The sequence below is a fragment of the Mustela nivalis genome (assembly GCF_964662115.1).
Source record: "Mustela nivalis genome assembly, chromosome: 3".
Classification (NCBI taxonomy): domain Eukaryota; kingdom Metazoa; phylum Chordata; class Mammalia; order Carnivora; family Mustelidae; genus Mustela; species Mustela nivalis.
In genome coordinates, this window is record NC_139022.1 from 101,625,793 (window position 1) to 101,642,824 (window position 17,032).

Below are 17,032 nucleotides of genomic sequence, written 5' to 3' on the forward strand. Positions count from 1 at the left end.
TGAAAAAATTGTATGAACAAAGGCTGAAAGGAAGTACTCTAAAATTAATATAGTGGTTGTGTTAGAGGGGGAGAACTGTTGTTTTTATATTGTCTAAACTATGACTCAATTCCATTACTTTTATATGTCTTTTTTTTAAATTGCCTTAAGCCAAGAAGTGCAATGGGGACCGCCATAATTACACTGGCTCCTTATCATTTCTTTAGTCTCCTCTTGTGTGAAGTGGTCAACAAAGGAGTGTATTTAAAATGCACATGTATTAAAGGAAGAGACCACTCTTAGAGCTAGTCTTCCTGGGCAGCACACAGCCCCATCTCACCACTGACAAGGTGGTTGGAAGTAAAGGCTTTCAGTATGGTGAAGATAGAATCCAGCTTTCATGTTTACACACAACTAGTGATTTGCATGCCTACTGCACATGCTTGGGGGAAGGCTCTAGGCTTCCAGGGGTGGGAAATGAGAGTCAGACAGACCAATCAAAGCACAGCATCTCTTTGGCCCCATGGCTAGTTCAGGGAGAACCCAAGACCTAAGCCAGTGGAATGTCAGGACCCTTCTAGGAGACAGGGGAGAAGCTCTCTGCTATTTCCTTTTGGGTTTGTACCTGGAAGGTTCTCCGAACTGCTCTAGATGCCACCACCTAGAGCCCAAGAATGAAGTCTGACAGACAAAGCCAGAAATGAGAGAAGCAGAGAGAGCTGGTCTTGATGACATGGGTTGAGCCCTCATATCTCGCCATTCCTTTTTTATCATATGAGCCTATAAATTCCCTTTTCCCTAAGCTAGGTAAGGTCAGGTTTTCTGTTTTTTCTTTCTTTCTTTCTTTCTTTTTCTTTCTTTCTTTCTTTCTTTTTTTTTTTTTTTACAATCAGAAGAGAACTAAATAATAGAGCAGTTAAACAGAAACAGCCACTGGACTCTTTCTCAGCAGTCTCAAAGAAAAAAAGTTTCTTCCTGCAGAGACACAGCTTTTCAGCTGGAAGGGGAGAACGAGTCACAAGTGGGCACAATATATTTTGTATTTATTAGGAAAGAACCTACTTTCATTCTAGTAGGAAGAGTCCAAATAATCATGAGTGGATTAAGGAGTTAGGCTCTAAACCCCAGGTAAGGGCATAAATCCAGCTGATACCCACTGCTCTCAATATGTTCCCTGATACATTTAATTTTTTAAAAGATTTTATTCACTTATTTGACAGACAGAGATTACAAGTAGGCGGGGGGTAGGCGTTTGTGGGAAGCAGGCTCCCTGCTAAGGAGAGAGCCCAATGTGGTGCTCCATCCCAGGACCCCGGGCTCATGACCTGAGCTGAAGTCAGAGGCTTTAACCCACTGAGCCACCCAGGTTCCCACATTTAATTTTTTTTTTAAAGATTTATTTATTTATTTTAGGGGAGGGGCAGAAGAAGAAAGAAACTTAAGTAGACTTTGCCCTGGGCATAAAGTCCACAAGGGGCTTGATCAGGTTGTGAGATGACAACCTGAGCTAAAACCAAGAGTCAGATGTTTAACTTACTGTGCCACCCAGGTGCCCCCTCCATATGTATTAGGTGAAATAGAAAAGGCCCCAGCTCTCAATACATTTAGTTCCTAAAGACAGCACATTTATGTGTTTGCAGGTGACCCTAGCATTAATGAAATCTGTCTTATCACATGAAACAAACAATAAACAACATAAAGTGTGTGATTTTATTTCTAGGGTCACAGAATAGCAAACTCCATAAAGCTCTATCATAGCAAATTTCTGAAAAGCCAACCCAAGGGTGATTCTCCAAATGACCAAAACCTCTGCCGCTTTAATTCTCTTCTTGCTTTGTCATCTTTCACTCCCTTAATGGTTTCTTCCTGCGGAAGAGCATGTACCAAAAACTTTGCTTAGCATGACCTTTTCCCCTCCCCAACCCGAGACACATGGAGAGCTGCCATAGTGCATGGTTCCTGGATGCAAGACAACTGTTACTGTACATTTTTCTGAGGAACAAACCAACTTCCACCCAAGAAGAGTGAACCCAACACTTAACAAGCAGCAGTTGGCAGGTCGGGGAGTTGTGAACTGTTCCACGAACCACATTTAGCAAACTAATGATTAACGTCCATTTATTCGGGCTCTGTAACCATAGGAATATTGTGTAACATTACAGAGAGAAGAGTCAGATTACAGTCCAGCTAAAGGGCTTTTTATAGCACCAACGAGGCAAGGTTTAGAACTTGAGCACGTCCATTTTAATTCATTTAATATCCAAACTAAATTGAATACAGCCTCCCAAACCACCTCATTTTCAGAAAGTGCTGCCAATTTCCACACCTCCCTTACCAATGCTCCCTCTCACTCAGAGAAACCCTGGTGGCATCCAAACATGACACAAAGGCATAATTACAATTATCCTCTGAACTCAGTACATTTCTCCCCACCAAGTCACTTGACCATTGCATTACACTGTGAAACGAACCAAAGCCAGAGGATCAGGCCAACATACAGAAAGGCAGCCTGTGGGTAAACTAAACTGAATAGATTTCTTCATGAATCTGCTCCCACAGGAATCTGAAAAAACAGGAGACAGACTGGAAGCAGCGGTTACAAGGGGAATAGTCTCAGAAACATCTCAACAATCAGATGGACTAGAAAGATCCATCTAGTCCAGTACTGTGTTGCTGATGAAAATACGAGAGACATTCTGGAGGAAATGATCAGGACTAGCCATCTATGTACTCCTAAATTTCCTAAGAATTCAGTATAATTGTATGTAAATTAATTTTTTTCTCTTTAACTGAGAAAATAACATGTGCACCTGGCAAAAACAATTCAAGCAAAACAAGTAGATAAACATTAAAATGTAAACCTTTCCTGTGCTAGAGGCAACTATAAATAACAGTTCTGCGTGTATGTATGCTATCTCTAATAACACATGCAAATACTAGCATATAAGAGCATATAAATACATACCACTTTTTAAAAACATAAAGACATGTACACTATACATGTCATTTTGTGCACTGTTATTTTCATTTGACAGTACCTTGAGAAAGTGTTCCACACTAGCACACAAATTTATCTACCTCACAGAAGTACTTCACTGTATCATAATGTTCCCATTAATGGAAATTAGATTATTCCCCAAGTTTTGTTATGATAAACAATGATATAAACTACTGTTTCCATGTACATGACTTACCTATAGAACAAAAAAATCCCTCAAAATAAAATTGAAATAAAAAAGTATATGCATTTTTTAAAAAATATTTTATTTATTTATTTGACAAAGATCACAAATAGGCAGACATGCAGACAGAGAGAGAGAGAGGGAGAAGCAGGCTCCCCGCTGAGCAGAAAGCTTGATGTGAGGCTCAATCCCAGCACCCTGAGATCATCACCTGAGCCGAAGGCAGAGGTTCAACCCACTGAGCCACCCAGGCGCCCCAAGTACATGCATTTTTAATTTTGAAAGCTATTCCTCAACTACCCCTCAGAGGCTGTACCATTGACTGATCCCCAGATCCTAGAACAATATGCAGAACTTTGATCTTGGCCAGTCTGAGAGGTGAAAAAAGTCCCATTTTTAATTTGCTTGTTCGGTTAAAAAAAAAAAAAGAAAAAGGAGGAGGAAGGTTGAGAATCCTTTCCTATGTGTCAAGTTTATGGAGTATACTCACCTTTTATAAGCACATGGTTGCATGATTTAGGACAAATGTATACAGCCAAGTGACATGCACAACCTGAATAAAGGTAATTTTCCATCACCATGAAAATCCTCCTGTGCCCCTGTACAATCAATCCTCTCCTTCCACCTCCAGCCCCTGGCAACCACTGTCACAAAGCATAATACTTTTGAAATCCACCCGTGTTGTTGCATGTACCAGTGGTTTGATCCTTTTATTGCTGGGTAGTAAACAATTTTATGGATATTCCACAATTTGTCCATCCATTCATCAGGTGAGGGACATTTGGGTTTTTTCTAATTTTTTACAGTTATGAAAAAAGCTGGTATAAATATTTACATACAGGTTTTTATGTGGACTAAAGTTTCACATCTTGGATCACTACGTAGGAGTGGAACTGGGTAAAAATATGTAGGAGAAGTCCCATAGTAAATATGTTTAACTTTATCAGAAATTGCTAAATTGTTTTCCGAAACAGTTGGGTTATTTTGCTTTCCCACAGCAACCTGAGAGCTCTAGGTGCTTCACATCTTCATCAACACATGATATGGTCAGGTATCTAATTTTGAAATTTTAGCTGTTCCAGTAGACATGAAGGAGTAACTGATTTTTTTAATTTCCTTTTCTAATGACTAGTGACATTGTTTATTTTTTCTTGTACTTTTTGTCCATCTGTGTATCTTCCCTGATAAACTATTCAAATCTTTTACCCATTTTTAAAACTGAATTGGTTGTGTTCCTATTACTGAATTCTTTTTTTTTTTAATTTTTTATTTTTTATAAACATATATTTTTATCCCCAGGGGTACAGGTCTGTGAATCACCAGGTTTACACACTTCACAGCACTCACCAAAGCACATACCCTCCCCAATGTCCATAATCCCACCCCCTTCTCCCAAACCCCCTCCCCCCAGCAACCCTCAGTTTGTTTTGTGAGATTAAGAGTCACTTATGGTTTGTCTCCCTCCCAATCCCATCTTGTTTCATTTATTCTTCTCCTACCCACTTAAGCCTCCTATTACTGAATTCTTATTACTGAATTACTTGAGTTATTTTTAATAAATTCTGGATACAATTCATTTGCCAGATAAATATCTTCAAAAGGTTCCTCATCTGTAGCTCCCAATTTCTTTTTCTTAGTAACTTTTAAAGAGCAGAAATTTTTTATTTGGATAAAGATTTTTTTAAATCAGATTTTTCTTTTCTGTTTCCTACTTTTTGTTTTCTATTTAAGAAATCTTTTCGGGGCGCCTGGGTGGCTCAGTGGGTTAAGCCGCTGCCTTCGGCTAAGGTCATGATCTCAGGGTCCTGGGATCGAGTCCCGCATCGGGCTCTCTGCTCAGCAGGGGCCTGCTTCCTTCCCTTCCCCTCTCTCTGCCTGCCTCTCTACCTACTGTGATCTCTTTCTGTCAAATAAATAAATAAAATCTTTAAAAAAAAAAAAAAAGAAAGAAATCTTTTCTAAACAAAGGTCACCAAAATTTCTAAATTTTCTCCTATAAGTTTTATAGTTTTAGTTCATAGGTTTAGGAATATAATTCATTTTTTTTCAAGATTTTATTTATTTATTTGACAGAGAGAGATTACAAGTAGGCAGAGAGGCAGAGAGAGAGAGGAGGAAGCAGGCTCCCGGCTGAGCAGAGAGCCCGATGCGGGACTCGATCCCAGGACCCTGAGGATCATGACCTGAGCCGAAGGCAGTGGCTTAACCCACTGAGCCACCCAGGCGCCCCAGGAATATAATTCATTTTGAGATTATTTTTATTTTTTATTTTTTAAAAGATTTTATTTATTTGGCAGAGAAAGAGATAACAAGCAGGCAGAGAGTCAGGCTAAGAGAGAGAAGGAAACAGGCTCCCCGCTGAGCAGAAAGCAGGGCTCGATCCCAGGACCTTAGGATCATGACCTGAGCTGAAGGCAGTGGCTTAATCCACTAAGCCACCCAGGAGCCTGAGATAATTTTTATGTATAGTTTAAGATAAAGATGGAATTTTCTCCATATGGATGTCCAATTGTACATTTATTAAAATTACTGTCCTTTCCCTTACTGAACTACCGTGACAGCTTTATCAAAGATCAACTAATCAGATTCTGAACACCTACAAATTCAATAGGAGATAGAAGAGAAGAAGAGCAGCAATTCTAGGAACAGAAAATAGACCACTTTCGCGAAGGTAGGATGTGTGGAGAAGCCAATCCAAAGCGGCAGGAAGATAGACCACAGGGGAGGGGCCGGCTCCCAGCAAGCAGCAGAGGAGTAGAGCACAAAACTGGAACTTTTAGAAGCCTGCTCCGCTGAGAGATGTTGTTCCAGAGGCTAAGTGGGGGTGGAGCCCTTGCGGGGACAGTGTGGTTTCAGAACCCTCGGGGTCACTGAAAGACCAGGAGTGCCTAAGTGTGGCAGAGCTCCCAGGTATCAAAGCAGGGAAGCCAGCTACAGAAATGGACCGAGGTGAGACTCTCAGCTCAGGGTTAGCTTAAACTGTGATACAAGGCACAATCACTCCACTGTTCTTTGAGCAGCAACCCCACAAGTGGCAGATCCGGAGAGACCCCTTCCTTCCTCCTCTGGAAGGGGTGGTGTGTGACTGTACCACAGTGATCTGCTAAGTTTGGAGACTTGAAACAGGGCCCTGCACCAGAGATAGAAATGCTCAGTCACAGGCCCGGTGACCCAGAGTGCAGCTGGAGATCAGGGAGACGGGAGGGATTGACTGTTTAACTCTGAGGGCACACTGAGGAGTGGGGCCCCAAGCTCTCAGATCCTGCGGCACCAGAGATTGGGAGGCCACCACTTCCATTCCTGTCCTTCAGAGCTCTATGGAAAGCGTTCAGGGAACAAAAGCTTACTAGAGAGAACCTGAGCAGATTACTTAGCCTGGCCCTTGGCAAGGGCGGTACAATTCTGCCTCGGGCAAAGACATTTGAGAATCACTGCAACAGGCCCCTCCTCTAGAAATCAGAAACAACACTGAGCCAAGACCAAGATCATCAATCAAGGAGAACTGCAGAAATCCAGAGCAAAGGAAAAGCAACACATAGAATTCATGGCTTTTTCCCCCATGATCTATTAGTCTTACAGAGTTAAATTCTTTTAATTTTATTTTTTTCTTATTCTCTTTTTTAAACTTTCCTATTTCCTATCTTATCAATACCTTTTTCTAAAAAAATCTTTTAAAATTTTCATTGTTATAGTCATATTTTATCGTTTCATTATATTTAACCTTATTTTTTGTATACATTTTTTTTTCTTTAAAATTTTGGGAGATAATTTCTTCTAATAGATCAAAATATACCCTAAATCTAGCTCCAGACTAATGACATTCTCTCCTCTTTTTTTTTCTTTTTCCAACCAACTTATCAATTCCTATTTTTAAATCTTTTTAAATTTTCATCTTTACAAACATATTCCATTGCCTCATCATGTTTACTCTTATTTTTGCATATATATAAATTTTTCTTCCTTGAAAATTTTGGGACATAGTTTCTCCTACGAGACCAGAATACACCCAAAATCAAGTGGGGTGACTCTGTTCTACTCACCAGTCTAATATATATATATATACTTATATATATATACACACAAATATATATATATATATATATATATATATATATATATATTTATTATTTATTTCCTTCCCATTTTTCTCCCCCCCTAGTTTTGGGTCTTTTCTGATTTGGTTAGCATATATTTTTCTAGGGTCTTTGCCACCCTTTTAGTATTTTACTCTCTCATTCATATGTTCTTATCCGGATAAAACAACAGGGCAGAAAAACTCACCACAAAAAAATAATAATAATAATAATAAAATAAGAGGCAGTACTAATGGCTAGGGACCTTATCAGTATGGACATTGGAATGTGTCAGAACTAGAGGTCAGAATGAGGATTATCAAGCTGCTAGCTGGGCTTGAAAAAAGCGTGGAAGGTATTAGAGAATCCCTGTCTGGAGAAATAAAAATCCCTTTCTGGAGAAATAAAAGAACTAAAATCTAACCAAGTTGAAAATGAAAAAGGCACTAATGAGGTTCAATAAAAAATGGAGGTTCTTCCTGCTAGGGTAAATGAGTTATAAGAGAGAATTAGTGATTTAGAAGACCAAATGACAGAGAATAAAGGAGCCGAGCAAAAGAGAGACAACTACTGGAGCACAAGGGGAGAATTTGAGAGATAAATGATAACATAAGATGAAACAATATTAGAATAATTGGGATCCCAGATGAAGAAGAAAGAGAGAGAGGGGCAGAAGGTATTTTGGAGCAAATTATAATAGAAAATTTCCCTAATATGGCAAAGGGAACAAGCATCAAAAACCAGGAGGCACAGAGAACACCCCACAAAATCAATAAAAATAGATACACACCCTATGATCTAAGAGTTAAACTTACAAGTGTTAGTGACAAAAAGAAAATCCTGAAAGCAGCTTGGGACAAGAAGTCTATAACATACAATGGTCGAAATATTAGATTGACAGCAGACTTATTCACAGAGACCTGGCAGGCGAGAAAGGACTGGCATGATATATTCAGAGCACTAAATGAGAAAAATATGCAGCCAAGAATACTATATCCAGCTAAGCTGGAAATAGTAGGAGAGATAAAATAGAAAGGAGAGATAAAAAGCTTCCAGGACAAACAAAGTTAAAAGAATTTGCAAACACCAAACCAGCCCTATAGGAAATATTGAAAGGGGTCCCTAAGCAAAGAGAGAGCCTAAAAGTAATATAGATCAGAAAGAAACAGAGACAATATACAGTAATGGTCACCTTACAGGCAATACAATGGACTAAATTCATATCTTTCAACAGTTAACCTGAATGTAAATGGGCTAAATGCCCCTATCACAAGACATAGGGTATCAGAACGGATAAAAAACCAAGATCCATTGATATGCTGTCTATAAGAAACTCATTATAGACCCAAAGACACCTCCAGATTTAAAGTGAGGGTGTGGAAAACAATATACCATGCTAATGGACATCAAAGAAAGCTGGGGAAGTAATCCTTATAGCAGATAAATTAGATTTTAAGCCAAAGACTATAATAAGAGGTGAAGAAGGAAACTATTTCATACTAAAAGGGTCTGTCCAACAAGAAGATCTAATAATTTTAAAGATCTATGCCCCTAAGACAGGAGGAGCAAATAATATAAACCAATTCATCAACTGGTCAAATCAAAGTAACAAATCGATAACAATACAATAATAGTAGGTGACTTTAACAACCCGCTCATTGAAATGGACATCTAAGCAAAAAATCAACAAGGAAATAAAGGCTTTAAATGACACACTGGACCACACGAACATCACAGATATATTTAGAACATACTACCCCAAAGCAACAGAATACACATTCTTCTCTAGTGCACATAGAACATTGTCCAGAATGGATCACATCCTGGGTCACAAACCAGGTCTCAACAGATACCGAAACACTGGGATTATTCCCTGCATATTTTCAGACCACAATGCTTTGAAACTGGAACTTAACCACAAGAGGAAAAGTTGAAAAGGACTCAAATACATGGAGGCTAAAGAGCAGCCTACTAAAGAATGAATGGGTCAACCAGAAAATTAAAGAAGAACTGAAAAAATGCATGAACAAATGAAAATAAAAACACAACTATTCAAAATCTGTGGAACACAGCAAAGGCGACTGGAGAGGAAAATATATAGTGATACAAGCCTTTCTCAAGCAACAAGAAAGGTCTCAAGTGCACAACCTAACCCTAAACCTAAAGGAGCTGAAGAAAGAACAGCAAAGAAAACCTAAACCCAGCCGGAGAAGACAAATAATAAAGATCAGAGCAGAAATCAATGAAATAGAAACCAAAGAACAGTAGAACAAATCAACAAAACTAGGAGCTGGTTCTTTGAAAGAATTAAGATTGATAAACCCCTGGCCAGACCTATCAAAAAAAAAAGAGAAAGGACCCAAATTAACAAAATCATGAATGAAAGAGGAGAGATCACAACCAACACCGAAGAAATACAAACAACTTAAGAACATATGACAAGCAACTAGACACCACCAAATTTGACAATCTGGTAGAAATGGATGCATCCCTAGAGACATATAAACTACCAAAACTGAATCAGAAAGATATAGAAAACCTGTACAGACCCATAACCAGTAAGGAGACTGAGGCAGTCACCCAAAATCTCCCAGCAAACATGAGCCCAGGGCCAGATGGCTTCCCAGGGGAATTTTAACAAACACTGAAAGAAGAATTAATACCTATTCTCCTGAAACTGTTCCAAAAAATAGAAATGGAAGGAAAACGTCCAGCATTACCTCGACTCCCAAACCAGAGAAAGACCCCATCAAAAAGGGGAATTACAGATCAATGCAAAAATTCTCACCAAAATGCTAGCTGAAAGGATCCAACAGTAAATTAAAAGGATTATTCACCATGACCAAGTGGGATTTATTCCTGGGCTGCAAGGTTGGTTCGACATCTGCAAATCAATCAATCAAGGTAAAACAATACATTAATACATGAAAGAACAAGAACCATATGACACGCTCAATAGATGCTGAAAAAGCATTTGACAAAGTACAGCATCCTTTCTTGATCAAAACTCTTCAAAGTGTAGGGACAGAGGGTACATACTTCAATATCATCAAAGCCATCAATGAAAAACCCACAGTAACTATCATTCTCAATGGGGAAAAACTGAGAGCTTTTCCCTAAGGTCAGGAACACAGCAGGGATGTCCACTGTCACCATTGCTATTCAACATAGTACTAGAAGTCCTAGCCTCAACAATGAGACAACAAAAAGAAATTAAAGGCATCCGAATCAGCAAAGAAAAATCAAACTCTCACTCTTTGCAGATGATAGGATAGTTTATGTGGAAAACCCAAAAGACTCCACTCCAAAACTGCCAGAACTCATACAAGAACTCAGTAAAGTGTCAGGATATAAAATCAATGCACAGAAATCAGCTGCATTTCTATACACCAACAGCAAGACAGAAGAAAGAGAAATTAAGGAATCGATCCTATTTACAGTTGCACCCCAAACCATAAGATACCTAGGAATAAACCTACCCAAAGAGGCAAAGAATCTGTACTCAGAAAACTATAAAGTACTCATGAAAGAAATTGAGGAAGACACAAAGAAATGTAAAAATCTTCCATGCTCATGGATTGGAAGAACAAATATTGTGAAAATGTCTATGCTACCTGAAGCAATCTACACGTTTAATGCAATCCCTAGCAAAATCCCATCAATTTTTTTCAAAGAAATGGAACAAGTAATCCTAAAATTTATACAGAACCAGAAAAGACCCCAAATAGCCAGAGGAATGTTGACAAAAGAAAACCAAAGTAGAGGCGTCACAATTCCAGACTTTAAGCTATACTATAAAGCTGTAATCATCAAGACAGTATGGTACTGGCTCAAAAACAGACACATAGATCAATGGAACAGAATAGAGAGCCCAGAAACAGACCCTCAACTCTATGGTCAACTAATCTTCCACAAAGCAGGAAAGAATGTCCAATGGAAAAAAGACAGCCTCTGCAATAAATGGTGTTGGGAAAATTGGACAGCCACATGCACAAAAATGACCTGGACCACTTTCTTACACCACACACAAAACTAGACTCAAAATGGATGAAGGACCGTAATGTGAGACAGGAATCCACCAAAAACTTTGAGAGGGACACAGGCAGCAAACTCTTCGACCTCAGCTGCAGCAACTTCTTCCTAAAAACACTGCCAAAGGCAAGGGAAGCAAGGGCAAAAAAGAACTACTGGGACTTCATCAAGATCAAAAGCTTTTGCACAGCAAAGGATATAGTCAACAAAACCAAAAGACAACTGACAGAATGGAAGAAGATATTTGCAAATGACATATCAGATAAAGGGCTAGTGTCCAAAATCCATAAAGAACTTATCAAACTCAACACTCAAAGAACAAATAATCCAATCAAGAAATGGGCAGAGGATGGGGGCGCCTGAGTGGCTCAGTGGGTTAAAGAAATGGGCAGAGGACATGAACAGACATTTCTGCAAAGAAGACATCCAGATGGCCAACAGACACATGAAAAAGTGCTCCACATCACTCGGCATCAGGGAAATACAAATCAAAACCACAATGAGATATCCCCTCACACCAGTAAGAATGGCTAAAATCAGTAAGTCAGGAAATGACAGATGCTGGTGAGGATGTGGAGAAAGGGGAACCTCCTACACTGTTGGTGGGAATGCAAGCTGGTGCAGCCACTCTGGAAAACAGCATGGAGGTTCCTCAAAATGTTGAAAATAGAACTGCCCTATGACCCAGCAATTGCACTACTGGGTATTTACCCTAAAGATACAAACGTAGTGATCCAAAGGGGCACGTGCACCCGAATGTTTATAGCAGCAATGTGCACAATAGCCAAACTATGGAAAGAACCTAGATGTCCATCAACAGATGAATGGATCAAGAAGATGTGGTATATATACACAGTGGAATACTATGCAGTCATCAAAAGAAATGAAATCTTGCCATTTGCAATGACGTGGATGGAACTAGAGCGTATCATGCTTAGCGAAATAAGTCAAGCAGAGAAAGACAACTATCATATGATCTCCCTGATATGAGGAAGTGGTGGTGCAACATGGGGGCTTAAGTGGGTAGAAGAAGAATCAATGAAACAAGATGGAATTGGGAGGGAGACAAACCATAAGTGACTCTTAATCTCATAGAACAAACTGAGGGTTGCTGGGGGGAGGGGGGTTGGGAGAAGGGGGTGGGATTATGGACATTGGGGAGGGTATGTCCTTTGGTGAGTGCTGTGAAGAGTATAAACCTGGTGATTCACAGACCTGTACCCCTGGGGATAAAAATATATGTTTATAAAAAATAAAAAATTTAAAAAAAAAAAAGCTGATGCAACACTTGGCATAAAATATGAAGACCAAAGCACTCTAATAAAATTTCAGAAAGGTCCTATTCTATACTATAAATGAAATTCAGAAAACTAATGGACACTGTGAAATAAGGCTTCAGAGTAAAAAGACACAGACTGAAATAATAAACATGACTGAGAGGTATAAATGAAAACAGCTAAATAAGGAATGTAAACAAAGACACAGAAAACCCAATTACAAAGTTAAAAGTCGCATTATAAACAGCAAGAAAAAAATATGAAGACCAAAAGAAATATAATAAATTACATGGATGGGGGTACAAATTTGAGAATTTTTGCTAACATGCAAAGGATCAAGAGAAAAACTTTAGAAAGGTAAAAAATGAAGAAAAAAAATTTTTAGAAGATCAAGAGGTGCAGAATAACAAACAAAAAGAAAATTTATTTTCCTTTGGAAAAATATGTGTAAAAAGTCCATCATGAGAGCCCAAAATGTATAAAAGAATGACTAGATAGTAATATTAAAAAGTAGTAGAGCGGAGAAATTTTCTTATTATATGGTTATTCGTCCATCAGATAAGTATTTCAGGAAAAGGAAAGTTAGTTTCCATTTCACATAAATATATTCTTAATGAGATATAAAGAAAAGAAAAAGGTTTTGTAATCCTAGATGGAAAAGGTCTTTTAAAGCATAATTCATCTAGGAAAAGGACTGATTTCATAAAAGACTAGATGTTATAAAAATTTAAAACATTCGTAAAACAAAGCAAAATACCACAAATAAAGTTCAAGATAAATGAAAAAATGCAACAAAATACTGGTGATATAGTCTCCACATCCTAAAAATTATTACCATCAGAAGATGAATGTACCAATACAAAAATAGGCTAAGAACACAAAATCAGGCAATTCAGGAGAGAAGAAATATAAATCAGTAAGAAACATAGGGAGAATGTCCAACTTCACTCAGAACTACAGAAATGCAAAGTTAAATAAAAAAGAGATACATTGAAAATACACTTGTAATTTATATGCAAAAAAAAAAAGTAATAAAGTGTATGGCAAGGTTGTGAGGTACAGGGCACTCTACAAACTGCTGACAGCAAATCTGTGCAATCAGTTAAGGGCCTTGAAAACATGTACATACCTTGGGCCAGCAATTCAACATCTTAAAACAAACCCTAGGGAAATCATTCAATATGAATATATAACTTAAAAATAACAACAGCCAACATTTATTTACTAACATGTAGAGGCTTTTGGACTCAGCAACCCACATGCATCTTTCGTTTAGTTCTCACATTATTACGGAAGTAGGAGTTATTATTACAGATGATGAGACAGAAGACTAGACAGGTTTAAATAATTTGTGTAAAGTCAAATGGATAAGCAGTGGAACTGCAACTTGTCTAACTCCAAAACGCATGCTTTTAAGCTCTGCATCCCCTATGGGGACGTTTGCCTGAGTGCCTTCTAGAATGATGAGAAATTGCAATCAGTTTATGTAATCAAGAATAAGGGATTAATTAAAAAGTTCTATCTACACAATACATAGCCAAAAAAAAAAAAAAATCACACTCTAGAAGAACTTGAATGAAATCAGAAAATAAACTGTCGTGTTACATGATAAAAAAAAAAACCCTATTAACAAGCAATATATATGCACGGTGTGATTCCACCTTTATAAACATTTTATATTACAGAATATATTTTAATGGTATGATAAAATGGTCAATAAAGAATAAAGGTTATCTATGGTCTGCAAGACTTTCGTTTTCTTCTTTCTACCTTCTTTCTCCAAATTTGCCTTTGATCAGAAAAAAAGTTATCTAAAAATAAATACAGAGATGTACAGGAAGAGAAAACAGACATACTGAACAAATCAGCATATAGATGATTTTTATTAAAAAATGAGCTAAAATTTAGAAAAATTTATCTTACCATTCAGGGGACAGAAAAAACAATAATACACACATGGAAGAGACTATTTCCAGGAATCTGCAAGTGTTCCTGAAAACTTTTCACTCTTCACAGATTAAGAACCCCCACTCTTAGGAGGAAGGGGATTTAGGGTAGCTCTGGGTAGGACACTAGCACCAGGCTACACAACATGTACTAAAACATATTCTAGCAAGGTTCCTTAAGGAATTCTAATCAATAGAAGGAAAAAGTTCTCAAAGTACTGGCTCTTTTTTTTTTTTTTTAAAGATTTTCTTTCTTTTCCTTCCTTTCTTCCTTTCTTCTTTCCTCCCAAAGAAAGAAATAAAGAAAGGGAAAGAAAGAGAGTGCTTGTACACTCAAGCAAGCAGAGGGGCAGTCAGAAGGAGAGGGAGAAGCAGGCTCCCCACTGAGTAGGGAGACCAACTGGGGCCTCAGGACTTGATCCCAGGACCCTGGGATCACGACCTGAGCCAGAGGCAGACACTTAACCAAAAAGCCACCCGGGCACCCCTCAAAGCACTGGCTCTTAAGATTCCTCTTCCAATCTCAAGTCCTCTAATGTACTAAAAACATACAAAGTAAAGTCAAAGTAATCAAAGGAAGTCTCTGGTTTTACTTAATTCTAATCCATACTTTCAATAATAAAAACTCATATTTTTACTTGTGAGAGGCTCTGAAAAATAGTTCATATCCTACACATTGCCTAGCACCTGAAAGGGCATCCAATCAATACAGAATAAAGAAATAGTGAAAGAATGATTCACACGCAGCCCAGCCACCTCAGCGAGAGGTTTTGCAGTGTAGGAGCCTTATTTGTTTTACACTCTAGGCTAACCCAGCCTAGTACCAATACCAGGAATTGAAGAAGAGGGCAGCATGTTCACACAAGGGAAGAGAGACAGGGCTCTGCCTCCAGGTCTGGAGTCTTCCTGGTCTAAGAGGCGATTCCTCACTTCCAAGATCCAAACAGGTTACCTTAACTGGTCATGAGAATCACGATACATTCTCCACTTTTGATGAATCTTGCACTGTGGTCATCTCTCAGCTCTGGTTGAGCTTCAGTTTGGATGCTAGTCTATCTGTAACGCTCTCCTGGCAGAGGCAGCTGGCCTTGTGACTTTCAGCTGCTGGCTATTAGTTTTTCATGACATTTCACAGATATTCATGATTATTTTGTCTGTCCCCAGGAAAACTGAGGAAGAGAACAGGACAAATATTTTGTTTGAGAGCCACTAAGAGAAGTGATTAAAACAAGATCCTTTGACACCACACTTTGCTTAGCATAAACTGGTTCTTTTTTCCAGTAAACCCATCCAAAATGTCATATTTCTTTTCACTAGTATCACCTTACATAATAATCTGTCATCTTCGAAATCTCTCTACCCAATATCCAGTTGGTTACAACGTCCTGTTGATTCTCTCCAATCATTTTGAACCTTTTTGCCTAACTTCAGAGCATCTACTTGGTCCAGCCCTGGTTAGCTACACACTGCTTAATTATTGCAACTGTCTTCCTCCTTCATGTCTCTCCACATCAAATACATGTTCTCCATTGCTGCCAGTGCTACCCTTCTAAGACTAGTCAGATCTTGTTAAACCTGTGTTGAACATACTGTTTTTCCCCTTTTAATCTCCCAGCAGCCATTATTTCAGGAAAGCTCTCCTCCAATAACCTTTTACTAATTCTGCTCAGTCCACAGGTTTCTATGGACTAACCCCCTCCCTATTCCACTCACCACACTTCCCTAACATCATCGGAGATATGTCCAGAATCCAGGCCATCCAGATCCACCTGCTGTAGGTCAGGGGGCTGCCCTGAGATTTAGAAATAAATCATGTGAACGGCCCCATGCTGACCAAAGTCCCCCATGAACTGTCAAGAAAGATACTCTCTACTGAGTGACATTAAGATTCACAAACTGTTGAGGCTGAACAATGTGGGACAGTCCCACAAAGGAAACAGCTGATATCAAGACAAGCAGAGATCACAGATAATGAGAAGCCAGAAGAAAGGAGTGGGAAAGGCTCCAACAAAGGTTCCTCTGTCATTGGAGCCACCACATCCTGCTATGCTTCTGCCATCTTGGACAGAGCAGTTGTGTGAGGAAATGAATGCATTTTATTTGTCCTTTAAAATATTTTTTTAAGATTTTATTTATTTATTTGAGAGAGAATGAGTGAGAGAGAGCATGAGAGAGGAGAAGGTCAGAGGGAGAAACAGACTCCCCAAGGAGCTGGGAGCCCGATGCAGGACTCGATCCTGGAAGTCCGGGATCATGACCTGAGCCAAAGGCAGTCGCTCAACCAACTGAGGCACCTAGGCGCCCCCTTTAAATTGTTTTGAATTGTCTTCTTGACACTGTGTGTGCAAAAGAGCCCTCATACATATAGCGTCACTACTTAGAAACTTTTTGGGAGGTAGGGATGGGCAGAGGGAGAGGGATAGAGAGACTCTTAAGTAGGTTCCACACTGGGCATGACAGGGCTCAGTCTCACATCCCTGAAATCATGGTCTGAGCTGAAATCAAGAATCAGAAGCTTAACCAACTGAGCCACTCAGGTGCCC

At 38.9% G+C, this 17,032-nt stretch overlaps 1 protein-coding gene across 5 annotated transcripts in view; it reads right to left on the reverse strand.

The window, feature by feature from the left end:
- ARHGAP26 (Rho GTPase activating protein 26) overlaps nucleotides 1-17,032 on the reverse strand; it is a 445,382-nt gene that overhangs the window by 173,034 nt on the left and 255,316 nt on the right. The window lies entirely within an intron of this gene.